The following is a 17359-nucleotide window of genomic DNA, read 5'->3' on the forward strand; positions in this document are numbered from 1 at the left end:
TATAGTGGGCTTTTGCCTTCACACCTGAATATTTTTTAAATAGCATTTGCTGGGTGCACTATGATTTCCTGATAAAAGACTTTAAGTCTGAATCTTGTCACTAATTCTGCAAGGTGATCACTGTATTTCAGCCACATGCTTTGATATTATCATTAAATGTACAAAAAGGATGCTAATTCCTTAGCTGTATCTGCTCAACACACAGAGGAAAGGCTTTCAAACAAAGGCCAAATGAATAAATAAAATACAGGTTGACATGGAGACCAGTTTATTAGCTTCTCAGTAAGTACATCTGTAAATAAATGTGTCTCGTGTTTTCTCAATATTTGAAACAAGATGATACAGAGAAGGGCACACAGCCTTCAGCCCTGTGAGGCTTGACTGTTGCATAGTCATAAAATAAATGTCTAGCTGTTGCTTTTCACTTCAAGTATCAGCTGTGTGGAAAGGTACATAAGGGCCTACAATCAGTTGTTTAATCAGCTTTAAATAATAAAATAAAAAAACCCACAGACATTGAGACAACCTACTTGTGCGTAACTGATATGCTTGATTTGTGAGAATTATGGGGAGTAATCATATTACCATTTCCATTAGATTTTTCTCTTCCACAATTTTTATAACTCAAGTGATTCGTCTAGTAGATGAATATACAGACACAGACGAATACTTCAGAATGGTTTGTGGAGCTGTTTATGTTTAATTTGTCACATTACAAGTTCATCTCACCTAATTTTCCAAGAGCTGAAGTTGTTATTACAAACACAAGGACATAAAGAATGTCAGTGCCATGGAGTAGACGAGGGAAGAAGAAAGTAGGCGTGGGAAAAGGAGGGTAAGAAACAGCAGTGTATGCAGTACCCACTGCAGAAAGGGTGCAGCGTGAGAGGAAATAAAAAGGAAGAATCATGCTGAAAGAGAGGGTTTAGGCATTTCACAGATGATACTTGTAAATTGAGAAGGATCTGGCATAGATGAGCTAATGAGAGCAGACAAGCGCCTCGCTCAGGAGTCCAGCTGGTCAGGGGAACCCAAAGCTGCCTCAACTGTCAAGGCTTGAGGGTCACATTGTAAGTCATTGGAAAGATCAGTTCCCCAGACTGACAACAAAACCGGTGCTCTTGTTCAGGACCTTTAAAGTTGAAGCTGGTGATGATCCCTTGCACCTCAGAGAGGGATGAAGATCAACAACTGGAAACAAACAGTCACAACGCTTTCATTATCTTTTGTGTGAAAAATTCCTAGAGCATTATTAATTTCTGATGATACTTGCAATCAGTAGAACTCATTCATTTTTTAAGTTTCGCTTATTTGCAGTGAATGGATCTGTTTCTCAGCTGGGTAGCTGCATTCATTTTGCAATAATGGTGTTTGTTTGACATCTGAGAAATTAACAATGCAAATGCCTCCATGTCTTCATAGCACATTTAAAATAAAATATCTTCTCATACTGAATTGATGGCATGACTGTAAAAAGGGCTCCATAATAGTCGAAACATTTTTCAAAACCCATTATACTGTTAGGCACTTGGACGTGATGGGATTGTCTCTTGGGGCCCAGCTCTACCCGCACTGTCCAAAAAAACCCCCCCAAACCCTCAAAAACCCTGGGAATCACTGTGCAACTCTGTGCTGTGGTTTTATTCCTTCTCCCACAGCCACCTGCTGTTAGGGGCAGCCCATGTCTCTCCCAGCTGTCCCTCTCTGCCTCCTCCATTGGGCAGACTGCAGTGATGGATGCAAGCCCATGTCTCTTCACTCCTGGGCAGCATTAACAGCTTCACCTCTCTCCTAAAGGTGATGATGTCAGGTAGCAGATATCCCCAGAGGACCCCTGGACACCCTAAGACTGGGCACGTTAATTGAGAATCTGGCAGTGTTAGACTTTATAATTCAGATTCAAGAGGTGTACTAACAATAAATGTGGTGGGGTTTACCCTTACGTTTACAATTAAAAGTCTGGAAATGTTTAACAAATACTAAAAGTTGAAAAGAGAAGAAGAATAAAAAGTAAACTGCAGGCACTATGCTTACAAAAAAATCTCATTATTTTTAAGCAAATTTTTTTTTAGGCAGGGGGAGGCTGAATGTAGTCTGCTGGTACACAGAAATAATAGTGCATTACTTTCCTGCCCTGGCTGACAGGAAGACCCACAATGATTCATACTGTACAGTTTTCTGTTGACCTCCTGTTTCTACAACCCATTTATGCCTACTCATTTCTGTATTTTCTTTGGTTCATGACCACGAGGAAAGCCCTTTGTTTACAAGTCATTGATAAATTGTCATTTACAGGAGGCAATAACTTCCTTAAAAATTTGCATAATGTTTTTACTGGTCATTTAGGGCTGTTGCATATTATATTAAACCTTAAATGGCAGGGGTTTATTATGCATTAAGCTTCAAATAGTATTACGAATCCACCAGCCTCACTGGAATATTTTCTATTTCCTGAAATTTAATTGTGTCGCAAGCCAAGGCAGCTCATAAGCTTCAATAAGTCTCATTACTAAATTGGGATGTTGAACTGGCTATTTCAGTTCACTTACATTAAATAAAATGGACACATCATATTGCCAGCAGGCCTGCAAGGACCGAGGTCATGAGAAAGAGCTTCAAAGACAGACTGAGGAGCAGCCCAGCTTGAAGAGCGCTTTAAAACCCGGCTTCAGATCTTCCCTCTGCCTCACAAACTCTGGCATTGGGAGCAATGCATGTATATATCTGTAGACATATAGAATAAGGGCGTAGCCTCCAGAAACATCGGATTTCCTCCAGGAGGTTCCCTTAGGGCAGAGGCATATAACCAGCTGTAGAACGGTGCTAGGGCTGGCACAAGAACATCTGCTGTCTGCACGAGTAGGGGAAAAGAGGACTTTGGGAAACTGCTCCTTCTTTTCTGGGAATGTGGGTCACTGGGGCTAGTAAATCAAGTGAGGACACCACTAATTGCGATGTTGCCTGAGATCTACTTCAGGAGCCATTAAGTCAATGGCTTTGAGTTAGAGCCCAAGGTCAGGTTTAGCTTAAGTTTGCCTGGCAGTGTGATTTGTACTCATAGAAGTAACTGGCCTCAGTAACAAGTGTTCAACTGTCATGGACCAGCTCACTGCTTAAATTAACTTGCTCAGTTGGACTTTCAAATAAAGCTGTTTTAAGAATGCAGTGTACCATAGAAAGCAATTTGTTTCTTTAAGATTTAGTACCAAATGCCTAGGTTGATTTTGATTCTAGAGAAGGCAGCAACTGGTAAAGTGGGTAATTTGAAACTTAATGCATTTCTCCTCCCTAAGATCTGAACACATTAAAATTAGGTGCAAAGTGCTTCTAATTTGTCAATCATTCCTCGTGTAATTTTATTCCTCCAAGAAAATTGCCTGGAAGAGTGTTTCCTTTTTCCTTCATCTCCTTTCACCGCACTGTTCATTTGACTTGATCCCAGTTCAGGCAGGCGAGCAACACCCCCGCACCCACCTTCACGTCGTCTCCCATCGTGCCAGCTGCTGCCTCCAGATGACATCTTTCTCTTGCCATCTGCAGAATAGCTGTGTAGACAGGGTAAAGATAAAAGGACAACTGAATGAGCCTTCCATCCAAAAGAAAAACTCTGATTCATAGCTACAGTTGAAATAGCCTTAAGCAGAGGAAGGAGTGGAAGTATCCCAACAATTCTGAGAAAAATGGTTCTGCTGATGTTTCCCATAGAGCCTGTTAAGTGCCAGAAATGTCATGAGGCAACCTTTTCTTGTGAAGTTTCCACCTCGTGTCTATAGCAAAGAAAGTTCAGATAGGTTTCTGATTTAGAGCCATCAAAAGTACATGCAGCGCAACATAAAACCAAGCAAAACACATCAGGTTTTAGAGTTTGTCAAAAATGCTTACATTTACATCAATTTCACAGAGCAGTTTGGAAAGGTTCATAAAATCTGAGCCCAACTCTCAGGGCTGCATTTCATGCAAGCTGTGCAGAGAGATACAGAAAGTTATCTGCTTGCTTCAAAACGAGTTCATGTCAAACAAAACCAGAAGGCTGGATGAAGCTCAGTCATGTCAAGCTACACTGGGAAAATCTGTGCTAAGCAACCCTGCTTTCCAGGTCTGCTCCAGATTTAACAAACAAACGTAAGGAGTGTTTAACTGATCCACCCTCTGGAATTGCAAGAGATCAGCCTACTAGTAACGTGTAATTGTGCGAGAATGTATTTATCTATGGCTCAATCATAAATTCTGCTCAGAATTTAAATGTACCAGTGTTATTTACAATTCGAGACCTCTAAGCCAAGCACGAACTACTTTGATGCTTTGATAGCAGCTGTCTTTTCTCAAATGCAGGGGCCCTGGCTTTGTTGTAGTACATTGATTTCTCTCTGAGAGGGGCCAATATCAGCTCAGGGTAAAAACACCCTGGTCTGCTACTATAACAACATGTGTGCAATGCTACAAATGGAGGGATGCAAAAAAATGGAGATGGAAGAGCAAGAGAAATTCCTTCTGGGAATTTTATTCTTTTTATATTCCATTATAGCCTGAGCTTAGGGTACTCTGATGAGTGCATATGTAATATGCAGTGCAAGAATCACCCCTAAAATTCAGCACCAGTTTTGGCTCCTTGACATCGGGGGGAAGGGAGGAGGGCTGCGGGTGTCGTCGGATCATTACACTTCACTTGAAGCAGCATTTCTTCTCATAAATTTAGCTGCCATCAATGCCCCTGAGTGACCTCAAGTTTCTTGTGTTATAAGATAGGCAAAAAAAAGACTCTAATCAGTTAGTGCCACACTCTTCACACTTAATCCCTGCCCCAGAGAGGTCCTGCCTGCTCCCTGCCCATGGCAGGTGGATGATGAACATGGAGGTGTACTAAGCAGCTTGCTATGTGGCACCAGGAATACTGTTTACTCATAAAATAACAAGTGGTTTTTTTAAGAACAGAAGTAGAAGAGATGTCGTGATGTTGGATCACTAGAATCCTGAACCAATTGTCCTAATTCTCCTTCTCAGGAGCTGGTTGCTTCCTACATAAGCCAGCATTTATCAAGCAAATGCAGCCTTTCAGCTTGGTAAAGGCTGCCACAGAAGGGCAAATTTGATTCTCCCCTTTCCCTCTTACGCCCTCTACCATTCATTTGGGGAAAGACAGGTCCCTCGAGGGAATTCCTCGCAGTTGCTGCCCATCCATAGCCTGTCGGCATAAACAAGCCTTGACTACTGCACACACCACAAAACCAACAAACCTCCAGAGGTACAAGCCACACTCCATCATGCCTCATGCATCATCATCAGAAGCCATTTCTGCAGCAGGAAGAAAAACATAGCTTGGTTTTCAGACATTGGATTTACACTGCAGCTCTGGCAGAGAAGGGAAAAGAGAGAGAGAGGGGAGAAAAAAAAATCGAGTTTTGATTTTTAAAATGAGCAAATTGATGTGGAAGTCACAGATGGTGAATAAATATGGGGCACAGAACTGTCATTTGGCAGCCAATTCTCCTGACCAATTTAAGACGGATATGCTGTTATCTAGTTTGGTTCAGGGAAAATATATTCTGGGCAGCAGTTAGCCATTTAAGAGGCCTCATTGTTTCATAAAATATATTTGGGTTTGATACAAACACAATTAATTCAGCTTTCTAATATTGTGTTTGAACCAAACCCAAAATCTGTGTTGTGAACATTTATTCTTTTATGTCATTTATTGGTTCCAGGTTCTTTTCTGAAGGCTTAGATTTAAAAAGGGTTTTGCAACAAAGAAAGAACATTTGGGGTGACTTCAGCTGGTGCAGCAAACTCCATTCTTATGCACTGTTTTGAGATGTGCCTCCAAATTATCTGACAAATGATATGTTCCAAATTAAGTCCCTCATTACCCATGCTTTTCTATTGCTAAGTGCTGCACAGTATTCTTCATTATTATACCACTGCATTCCGGGGACTTATTAGGCTTTGCTTGTTGGGTCTAGCAATGGAAGAAAAAGGATTTGCATCAGGCATAGCACAGCCAGCAGTTCTGCCAGCTGAGTCACTGTGCAACTGCATTTAAACTCTCACATTTTGTGAAACACCATCAAGATCTCCAGCCCTCCTGATCTAGAGGCTTCGTTTCTCGCAGCTGTCCACACAGATCTCCTTGGGTTTGTCTAGATAATTTGTGCTTTGAATGCTGAAAAACAAAGGACATGGCAAATTAGTTGAAGTGCAAAACAGTTTTCCAGGTGAAGAAGTAGCTTGTTGTCCCCTATCTCATCCTGCTTAGTGCTGCAGTGGCGTAAGGACCTGTTTGGCGGGAAAGTCTGGGCACGCAGCAGGTCTTGCTCTGCACCCAGGTGACTGCAATCCCTGTTAGCCAGTGCCATGAAGCCCATCATCTGTTACTACTGAGTGCAGCTTCTGTGCAATCCAGAAGGCACTGGCCACCGCAAATAAGCACTGGTCCTCCACCTGCAAATCAATCCTGCCTTTCCTTCCCAGAAATGTTTCTTAGTCAATATCTTCTGTAAAATCCTGTTTTCCAACACACAGCACACAAAACTTTCCGTGGTTCTGAGTTAGACCAGGTTCAGCATCAAACTTCTCTGAGTTCAGTTGTCAATTACTGACACTACAGATGACAGAGGGGAAAAAAATCAATTCTCCACTTAGACATCAGTCCCCTCCTCCACATCTGTGTAACTTTAGGGAGAGAAAGGAGTTGGGCACAAATATTTCAAGACTATGCTTGGGCTTCCCATTCAGGTTAGGGAACCTACGGCATAAAGCTCTGCTGCAGATCCCTCTCTGTAACCAAAGTGAACTGAGATTTTTAAAACAGATGAACAAAGCCTATTCTGCCATACATTATCTCTCATCTGGTGGTAAATCAGGACTGTTCATATCATCTCTGACTTGCAAAACACATCCCTCCATCCCAGACATAAATGCTAATTAGTGAGATTTCTGCTTCAAATTAGTGACGCCAAAGCACTTTGAGATCCACACATGAAAAGAGACACAGAGGCCAAAGTGTTACTGTTCTCTTTCGTCACAGTGTTTGAAATAGATATCCTTTAATAGCTCTGTTTTCTCCTAACAGGCAGTATGGTAAATGAGCCCTGGTGCCCAGCCTTTTGCAGAAACACAAGAAACCATGAGCAGAGCTCTTTGAAGCTCCTCCACAATTACAGTCCTGTGCTGGGGAGAGGGAGTGGGTGTTAACAAGTTTCAAAATATACGTATGAACCACAGAGATTAGGACTTTCAGAAAAGCCTTCGGTGAGAATGCTTGTCAAGTCTAAGATACATATGTAGTTATTCACTATCTCCAGAAATGAAAGTAACTTCTGATGGTATCTTCTCTACTCACCACGTTACCATGTCAATGATAAAAAGACCAGTCAAGCTTCCTGGCTTTGGAACAAATGCAATTATTAATATTTGTCTGGTTTTCCCTCCCTTAGACGGGTGTCTGTATGAAGGAGAGCTTGAGGAAGGCAGGCATCTGAGGAGACAAGGAGAACAGTGCAGGAGTACCAGTGCTGTCAGTTACACCATGCTCTGCATTAATGCAACTGCAGTGAGAAAAGGCGTCTCCTGCTCCTCAGATTCCCTGTTGTAGGTGATAAGGGGAACATGCTGTGCTCTGTGCCAGCAGCATCTTTCACAGGACAGGCTATTATCATGGCTACAGGGATGGAGCCAGGAGAGAGAAGAACAGAGCACTCCACCTCATTGAGTGCTTGGCCTTGAAATGCACGGCACCAAACACCTTCTGAGGTTGCATCAACCCACACAGGTGAGGCATGTTTGTACCTCTCCTTACTAACAGGTTTTCTGAAGCTTATTGCATTCACAAAATACCTCAGGAAGCCATGTCAGGGAAGTGCTATTGTGTCAGGTGGTGTTAATCATCTCTGCGTGATCTAGAAAGGTGGGGGATGCTGCACACAATAGAAAGGAGACGGTGAGATGTATATCATGCTGCTTTGACAATGCAAGGTGCAAAAAGTGCCCTCTGCAATAAAGAAATAATAGTAGTTAGCATTAATTGCAGGTTTTGAACTAGGGGATCCTGCTGGTTTATACACATATGGTAAGCATCTTCTCTACTTTGTGGATGGAGAAAGGAAAACATGAAAGGGGAAGAGTTGCCTGCAAAGGCACACCGGGATGGATAAAAGTGAAAGTAAAAAAATAACTTTTTGAAAGTACAATCAGATTTTCAAACCATAAATACTTTTTGTTTTAAAAACAAAAAAGTCTATTTAGATTCCAAGATTAAATGTTGACTCTGTAAACTTATAACCTATTACACATTATAAACTAAAAATGCTCTATCTGGATGTTGCATGCTTGTCACTGCAGATAAGAGGAGGTCAAACCAATAACCTGTCTCACCCAAAACTGATGTTCCCAAAAGTGCATAAACTCATGGTCGCTTCTGCAGGAACTAAAGGACTATTTTTCTTTATTTCAGCTTATTCAACTACTATAGTACTGTGACCAGCCAACTCAGAAAGTCAAAAAGTCAGGATCTGTTCAATTCAAGAGCATAAATTAAGGATGAGAGAAAGAGATCTATCTTTTCTAAAACCACACTATAAGATGACCATAAATACTGCCCTCATTCATCGTCTTTTACACTCAACTCTTTGATGCACTGTTATTTAATGAATAAGACACATGAGCAAAATACTACCTCTTAAGTCCAGCTTCCCATCAATTCCCATGTGCGAAGGTGATTCTCCACTGGTAAAAAAGTATGTCATCCACCTTTTTTACGGTTACAAAATGTAAAAATGAAGAATTGATTAACATATGGTTAAACAACATACTTGTTTAAATCACTTTGTCTAGGTATAGGACACTCTTCTAGCTAGCAGAAAACAGAAAGGCCATCTTGAATATCAGTCATCTGTTTACTAATTATGTATCAAAATTTTCAAGGTTTTTCCATGAAAAAAAAATAATTAATAGTATATCTACACTGTAAGTTGTTCATCCATCCAGGCTTGAAATTTTTCTCTGAATACCTTCATATCCGCATTGGAAATCCTAAATTCCTAAGCTGCATGTGGCTCACACTGCTCCTGTCCTGCCTACGTGAGCATCTCCATTAATTCCTGCCCCCATCCCATTGCAGGGCAGTCACTGCTCAGCACCATGCAACACAGCTCAGACACGCACCCGCCTGCTCCAGCAGTCCTGCCAAACCCCTTCCTGCACTTTCCAGGTCTTTGGAGCACTCTCTCTTTTAGTCCTCTGCTCAGCAGAAGCCAAGAGGTACTTAATACCACCCCATTTGGCACCTTCACTCTGGGCTGCCTATTTCAGGCTGCCAATACAAGCGCAGCAGCTCCAAACTGCCCAGCCATGCCAAGAATTCACTCCCTTGCATGCAGCTCACCAGCCAGAGGCAAATACATGAACTTTAGAGATTATCTAGAGGGAATATTCCAGGAATTTAGATTTTAGCCACAGCAGTAGGACCATACATCATTAAAGCTGCCTCTCCTGCCAATGCAAAAAGCAAACATCGATGATTTAAATCACGGTTCCCTGGTGGCTCATTTAAATCACTTGGATGGAAATCAGTCCACCTTGTCACTGTGGAAGAAGTAGAAATGGAAGTTGTGGATTCATGACTCCCAGGTCAATGCTCTGCATTGGACGTGGACCAGGTGACAATAAATCCTGCAAGGCACAGTATATAATAAGCAGTTTTATGAGGTGTGGCACTGATGAAACCTGGTTCATACAGTTGTGTGTGTCGTGTTTGGAGTTTCTGTTGACTGTGAAGTGTGACCATTGAACAAAGCTTTCCCTGCAGTCATGATATGCAACATTGTGCTCTTTGGTGTCTTATGAGGGTTAAGCTCATGAATCAGCCTTTCTTTCTGTGAGCACTTTCATGGAGTCTTTCTCTCTTTTTTTCTTTCTTTACCTGCCAGCCTATTTTTGGGAAACCTGCACAAGACACAAGGGTGGTATTTGCATTTGTTGTAAAGCTGGTACCTTGTACATGGAGTCACACTCAGAGCCACGTAGCATAGGGCGAGGAGCCTTGAAAGCATGTCTGATGGCACCTTCCCAGGAGCAGCTCAAGCTGGACACATGCAGGCCTGGCCCCATGTGCCCAGACACATCTCAGGATGCTCTGTGCAGCCTGTGAGATGCAGGACCCAAAACAGGCACCTGGCCCCCATCACTGAAGCACTGTGCAGGGCAGATGCATCGGCAGAGGTGGTCTCTGCCACAGGAAATCTGTGACTGGAGAAGCCTAAGGAAGATTGGCAAAGGGAAGAAATGCTCCTGTCTTTCTACAAGTGAGCAACCGATGCAGACAAAAACCCCACCTCTTTCCACACAAAGTCAGACCAAATCCTCATTTCCCTCAAGAAAGTGGAGCTCTGCCAGCTCACTGGCACACAGACATGTTTAAATTGGTTTGAATTTTCACAGCTGTACGATAACCAACAAGCAGCAGAACCTGCCATGTAACAGAGATGCATTGCTCCACATTTTTCTGCCTGTTTGATTTTTTGAAAGTGGCAGATTTTGTTGCTTGTGTTATCTGTAGAAAGAGACAACATTTAATATGAAAAGAGGTATCAGAATCCAGCCCCAGCTGAATATTTTGTGTGCAGGCAGCTGCCCACATTTTGACAAACTTGTTTGACACTTTCAGCACTAGAGAGGCGTTCGAGAGGTGACAGCTGATTTTGGTCTCGGTGGCATTGCATTCTGATCGCTGACACTCACAAGTGCTGTTAAGAAATCTTCCCAGCTTATGAACAAATAAATAAAAAACAGAAGGAAAGAAAATAGAAAGATAGAAGTAATGTCACATCACTGCTCTCTCCAGCACAGGTTTATAAGGGAGCGAGAATGAGAAAAGGACATAGACTTAAGTCCCACTGGCTCTTTTGGCTGCTAAGTTGCCTCATCCTCTGTTTTGTGATGCTGCTGTGGCTGGCTCTTTATTGACTAGGGCTACAACAACATTTAGGCGTCTCCCACACTATATAAAAAGCTGATGTAATCTGCACACCATAAAGAGGAGAAAACCTCCACTTAAAAAACAGTATCCTCAGTTGACAAAAAAGATTTACCTTGGCAAGCCTACAGAAGGCTCCGAAGGAACTATCAAGAGATAGCACAGACAGGCAGGTCCTATAATAAGAATGTGCTTTGTCTGCAGATACACTTAAGTGGCTCAGCTTCTTATGAACTGATTTCAACCTCTACTTTTTAAAGTAATAACAGCTCATTAATGAGGATTTTACTTCCTATTAGGGGATACAGCTGGCTCTATTTAGAGAGTCTTCAACACATGCTGCCTGCCTTTGTTCCATTCGATGCTTTTTTCTCTCAAATCTTTTCCAGTGGTCAAAGGCAAAAACATTATTCCTATTTGCATTATAGCAAGGGCAGTGATACTATACTTCTTTCAAAAGACCCTTTTACAGGTATCCATCTGATATTCTACTGATTTAAAACAGAGAAAGAAGCCCAGCAGCTGGCAAATGCCCAAGAGCTGATAGGTCACAGCACAGGGAAGGGCTTGAGCAAATAGCTGGTGCCCTGTCTAAGTGTGATGGGGTCTGCACTTAAGTTTCTTCTATTCTGCTCCAGTGGCAGAAAAGCCCACCAGCCCTCCCAGTGCCCTGTCCTGAGCTTCAAGAGCTGCCATCTCTCCCCAGGATGCTGAGCCCCGGTTGGGTTGGATATGGAAGGGTATATCTTTTACAGAACTAGTCTTGTTCAACTCATGCAGCTTCCAGACCCTAAATGACTGACCAACAGCAAAGTCAGTGCACTTATCTCATATCTCTAAGATGCAGGGAAGGGCCTGAGTGTGCACATGCCTTCTCCCACTTTCCTGGTAAACAGTCCCCTTCACCTCTGTATCCAGCATCATTATAAGTGATCAATAAAGAAATAAGAGATGAAAAAACATTATGGAAAAAAATGGTGGGTAGTGAGCAGGCTGGATATGAACAAGAGCAAGAGAAAACATGATAAATTCATGCCGAGACTTCTGAAGATGGGGATAAGAGGGTAAAACAGAGAAGTCTGCAGAAGGATATGAATATAATTGGGATATGGTTGGAGCCACGAGATCTGTTAAATTGAATTTCTGTTTGGTGTAACATCCCTTGTATATGTTAATCGGTATGTGCTCTAGCAGCCTGATTTAGTGTTATTATCAAAAAGGGTTCCTCGGCTGCCTTTGTCAAAGGAAGATTACAAATTATTCCAGATAAGTAATGGAACTAAAGACCTTTAAAACTAATTGGCCATTGCGCAATCCTGTTAATATCCTTTCTTGTCTAACAAAAACTGAGAAGGCAATTAAGGGCAAATACCAAAAAATCTGTACCTGGTCTCTTGCATGAAAATATGACTTATACACCCCTGGCTTTTCCTATCAAGTGAAAAAAAGATGGCAAATGATCATCCATCAACAGCCAATATGGCCAAGAAAACTCTAGCTACATATTAAAGCCTGAGTTGGTGGTTTAAGAACCACCGTCTCCTAGGCTTGCTACAGAAAACAGGAATTTCCATAGGGTCTCCATATTAAATAAGGAGCCCTGGTATTTATTGAGCTTTGACAAGCCTGAGCTGTAGTATCCTTTGAGATACAGCTGCTTACTGACAGTTCTGAAAGGATTGCTCCTGCCCAGCAGAATCTTGGCGAGACATGAAATGGGTTAGCAGGACCCGGCTGTGCAAACCTGCAACATCCTGGTGACAGCTGCTCAGGCTCCATCAGAAAAGGCAAAAACAGACCTTGGAAAGTGCTCTAAGGCCTCCTGGATCTCCCAGTCATCTTTAATCAATCAGGTCCCAGCTGCTGCTTGATGTTACTATTAATAATCACCATCGTAATCAGTTGGTGTTGTTTGCATGATATTGTCTCTGCATACATCCTTTCCCCAGTGCTAAATGCCCTCAATGTTGCTTTAAAACAAAAGAAAACAGGAAAACAAATGAAAGTGCAAGTCATTAGCAGGTGGGATCTGAGGGAACCAGCCCACCACTGCTGTTGAAATGTGGCAGGAGGTGATGAGCAAACGCTGCTCCAGCTGATGGGGGCACAGGCAAGAGCCATCAGGCAAATCCCTCCAGAGAAAAACAGCCCTTCACAGGACACCAAAGGAATTTGCTCAGCCTAATGCTCAGTTTTACTGTGCCATTAATTCATAACACCATTTTCTGAGGCAGGTCCTTGATCTTGACAAACTTTATCCCCTCTTTTACCTTAGCGTGTTACCTCCTTTGTTCATTTGTCTGACTACCTTAATCTCTCCTAGATGACTTGCATCAGTTGTTAGATCTCTGCTTTATTTAATCCTGTGTTTCATGTTCACTTGCTCAGTTAAAAGTGGGATAGAGTCAGCCTAACAATTAGGAGTTCAGGAGAAGATACCCCTTTGACCTCATTGCCAAGCTCCATCCCCCAGCCACGAGCACCTTCCTGCACCACTTTCCCAAGCATGAGGTTTTGAATTCATGTTTGTCAAATTCATGAACCAACTTTGGGCTGCACCCTCATGGACCACATGGACGCAGCAGTAATTCACAGGTCTATACGTATATACAGACATAAGAGGAGGTGTGCAGCTTTGGGATTCACATCCTGCACCAAAGGCTGGCTGTCCCCTGTGTCATGGGGGGCTGCCGGGAAGGAAAGGTGATGGCTCAAGGACATCACCCCGTGAGCCGGCTTTGGCCACAGAGGGCCCTGACGGACCACCTGACTCTAGCTGGCAGAAATCAGTTGCAAGTATACAGACTTCTCATTTTGTAAATGAGATAAGGCAAGATTAAAAGAATTAAGCTAATACCTCTGTTAGGTCTTTAAAGTTGCATAATACGGCATGCTTTTTTATTTTATGCTCCCAAGCCACAGCAGTCTCCTCCTGAGTCCGAAGCTTTTGCATTTCATCTGAAGTGCTGTGTTTGCCTGATTGATAGCCTGGCTATAACTTCGCCTGCGGGAAGACATGTCTGCAATGTTATGGCAAGATCTCTGTGAGATTGTTATACTAAACAAAGCCTTGAAGATCTGTTTCTTCCTAAAACATGTGACAGAATTGGTCCTGGGATCCCAAAGAACTAAGAGCTGGGGGAGGGAAAGATCAAAAAAAGCCAAGTGCTGAGGAAAGTACTTTCTCCTGGGGGGGGGGGGGGGGCTGTGAAGTGAAGCATTCAGGACAGATGTCCAGTGGGAATTGCAGCCAGCTGAAATTTGCCTGCACCCAGAGGATCTCTGGTCCCTGCAGCACCTGAGAGCATTGCAGCATTGGCCACAACCTCACGCAGCCTTTGTGCAGCCTTTTTTTTCAAGAAAACTAAGTCCACCAAGTCAGTAAATCCACCAAGATTTAGAATAACGTTGTGGGTAAAATATTGCTCCCTAAAGACTGCCCCACCTCAATGCTAATGTGTTTTTCATGTTTGCAACAAAAAGCCACCCATTTGGTTGCTGTATCAGTGTCTCGGCAGCAACTCTTTGCTGCTCAAGTTGTTAGCAAGAAGTTAGTCAGCCATGGCACCTCTTAACATCATTGTAAGGGCAAACAAACACCACGTGCATTACAGAGAGATTGCTGCTGCTCGGAATCCAGGTGGGCATTTACATCTAGAGATATACTTTGTCTTTAATGAATTATTGCTTTTTACCAGGCTGCATTTTCCATGTGAGGCAGAATCTTCAACCTCCCTAGTAAAAGGGATCTTAGGAAATCTCATTTAAATTTCAAGGACCTCTTAGGGATAGTTGCTAATGGTTATGCTAATTGGCATAGGGTCTGAGTGACAGTTATGTCCTGGAATGATTTGCAAATCACATTTTCTTGGAGCTTATTAGCAGACTCATTAACTGTACAACAGTACATTACTTTCAGAAATTCAGATCTAAGCAGAAAATTAAAATTATTTGCTAAATGACCTAATAAAATTGAATAAAATGTGCTGAGAAAGTGAAAACTGAGGTATCAGGACTCCAGAATTTGGCTAAAAATAATCTCCATTTACCATTGATGTTCACTCCTCCTCTGGCAGTAGTTGTAGCCCAGGTGAGACTCAGTTAGAAACGTGTTTAGATATGAAAACAAATGAGCTCAAATCAACAGTAGCAAAACCCAGCTCATCACAACCAGAGCTGGAATTAAGATTTACTGCAGACTTGGCCAGGACTTTATCCAACAATGCATCTTGTGATCCTTCCTCCATGTCTCCATTTCTCCTTCCCTCCACGATTACCCATGCAATCAAAAATCCAAACAAACAGATGCACTTTCCTGCTTCCCTGATGAAACTCCTTTGCAGAGGTATTTATAATAACAAAAAGTCGTCTTTGAAGTCAAAAAGATTATGGGAAGGAATGAGGGTCCAGGTATTTAGTTTTACTTACAGAGAGAGGAGACACTATGAAATCTCCAACCTGGTTAAGATATGTTATCCAATATTCCTCTGTGTGAACAAGATGTTTCCCAAACTTCACAAAATTCACCTGCAAAACAGTTTAATGAACATATATTTAAAATTTTACAAAACTATCAAGTTTTCATGCTATTCAGAAATACACATTTAAGTATATGTAATATATGCATGTATTTCCACATACTTAGAATATATTGTGTAATGCCAAGATACCTAGTGCCAAGACTTTGAAGGGAGGAGAATCTGATTTATGATTGTGTGTGAGCATATAACATTGATACTCCAAATCCAAGTTTGCTAGCAGGCGAATCCTGGCACATTTGATGATTACAGACTGAAGACCAAGATCTGCATTATCACCTGATGATGAGCCACGCAGCATTGCCCTAAACTTATGACCTCCAGATCTGACTTTTGAGTGCCAGGTGTAAAATTTCCAGCACCAGTTCTACCCTCTTAATTTATCTTTTTTGTTTGTTTGATTGTTTCTTGGATGTCTAAGTATAATAGCAACCAATAGTCTTTTAAGGGACTTTAAAGTCCTTTTTGAGGCTTTCAGTGCAAAAAACACAAAAAAGGCTGTGCTGGATCAGATACACTCCAGAAGGCACACATAGGTCAGAAATTTCTGTTAAACTTTCAGGGAACCTGGTTTTCACCTCATATTCAGAATTTAAAAGTGATTTCTTTTGGTTCAGGGTTTTACTGAGAACTCTTTAAATATCTCTACTTCAGAAAATCTTGAGCTGTAGCAGAAATAACTAATGAGTGTACAGTTTTCCTGGCACACTGAAGTGCTTGAAAAATTCTCTCCAGTTCACTGTTTCTCACAGGCATTGTTATACTTGCAATTTACGTCGGAGTGAATAAAACACATTCTGGTTCATGACACTTTTTGGTTGGATTTTTTTTTTTTTAAAGGCACATAACAGCAAGTCTTGAGTAGAATCTATGGGATTATTTTTTTCACTAAAGAAATCTCAAACCAAAAGAAGCTATTTAAATTTAAACATGCTTGTCAACCTTACAAAACTTTGTTTTACAAAAGAAGCAATCTGATAAGACTGAAGTGATCTACAATGAAATGCCTAGTTTTTTCTTGAACTGGCACTTCAAAAGAACCAACTTTTGCAATAAAAGGTTTAAAAAACGGAAAATAGAATTAAATATTTTGATGCTATAGAAACAATCACTTCACATGAAAAAATACCTTCAGCTCCAGTGCTTTGGAATTGAGATGCCTGAACTTGTTATACTCTCAGTAAATGAGGAAATCTGTGTCTTAAAAAAACACTGTTTTTTTGAAGCATCCCATATTTCTAGCATTCAAATATAACATTTCACTCTTATCCATGGTGGCCTTTAAAAGACAGCAGACCTGCTCTGGAAGAGTCACCGCAACTCATGGACACAAGCCCAAACTGGAGAAACTATTGAGGAAAAGGAGAGTCATGAGTGATGGAGAAGTCACTCCTGCAAATGCTGCAGCCACATGTCCTGGGATGCTGGGATTAAGGCATCCTGGGAGGAAGCAGTGGATCATGCAGTGTGACATGCCTTGCTTTTAAAAAAAGTAGGAAGGGTCCTGCCTGGGAGGCTCATGCTGCTCCTAGCCCGGGGGAATGGCTGCATTGGAGGTGGGCATGCCAGCATGATTCAGTCCCCCAAAAGTCACCTCCACCTGGGCACTGGGAGGATAAGGTTTTTGTGTTTGTTGACTTGCAGGTCTCACTCCTCAACAGGACGGTGGCAATTCTGCTTTACCATTTCTTGCCACCATGAAATCAATTCGATGCACCCTCACTTTTTTTCATATCCAAAGCTAACTCAACTTCTAACCCAGGGAAATCTACATTGTCCTTCCCTCTTCATCTCAGCTCTGGCAAGGGAGGCTGGAGGTTTGACCTCTAAACCTTCAGGACTCTGGTCTCAGCAC

At 42.0% G+C, this 17359-nt stretch overlaps 1 long non-coding RNA gene across 1 annotated transcript; it reads right to left on the minus strand.

The window, feature by feature from the left end:
* Positions 1–276: 276 nt before the first annotated feature.
* On the minus strand, positions 277–6283 carry LOC142028697 (uncharacterized). Its single transcript, XR_012649660.1, has 3 exons — positions 6046–6283; positions 3475–3545; positions 277–1191 (listed from the first exon to the last, which is right to left on the minus strand). It is a non-coding gene; the product is annotated as an uncharacterized LOC142028697 (long non-coding RNA).
* Between the last annotated feature and the right edge of the window lie 11076 nt (positions 6284–17359).

The sequence above is a fragment of the Buteo buteo genome, chromosome 2 (assembly GCF_964188355.1).
Source record: "Buteo buteo chromosome 2, bButBut1.hap1.1, whole genome shotgun sequence".
NCBI classification, from domain to species: domain Eukaryota; kingdom Metazoa; phylum Chordata; class Aves; order Accipitriformes; family Accipitridae; genus Buteo; species Buteo buteo.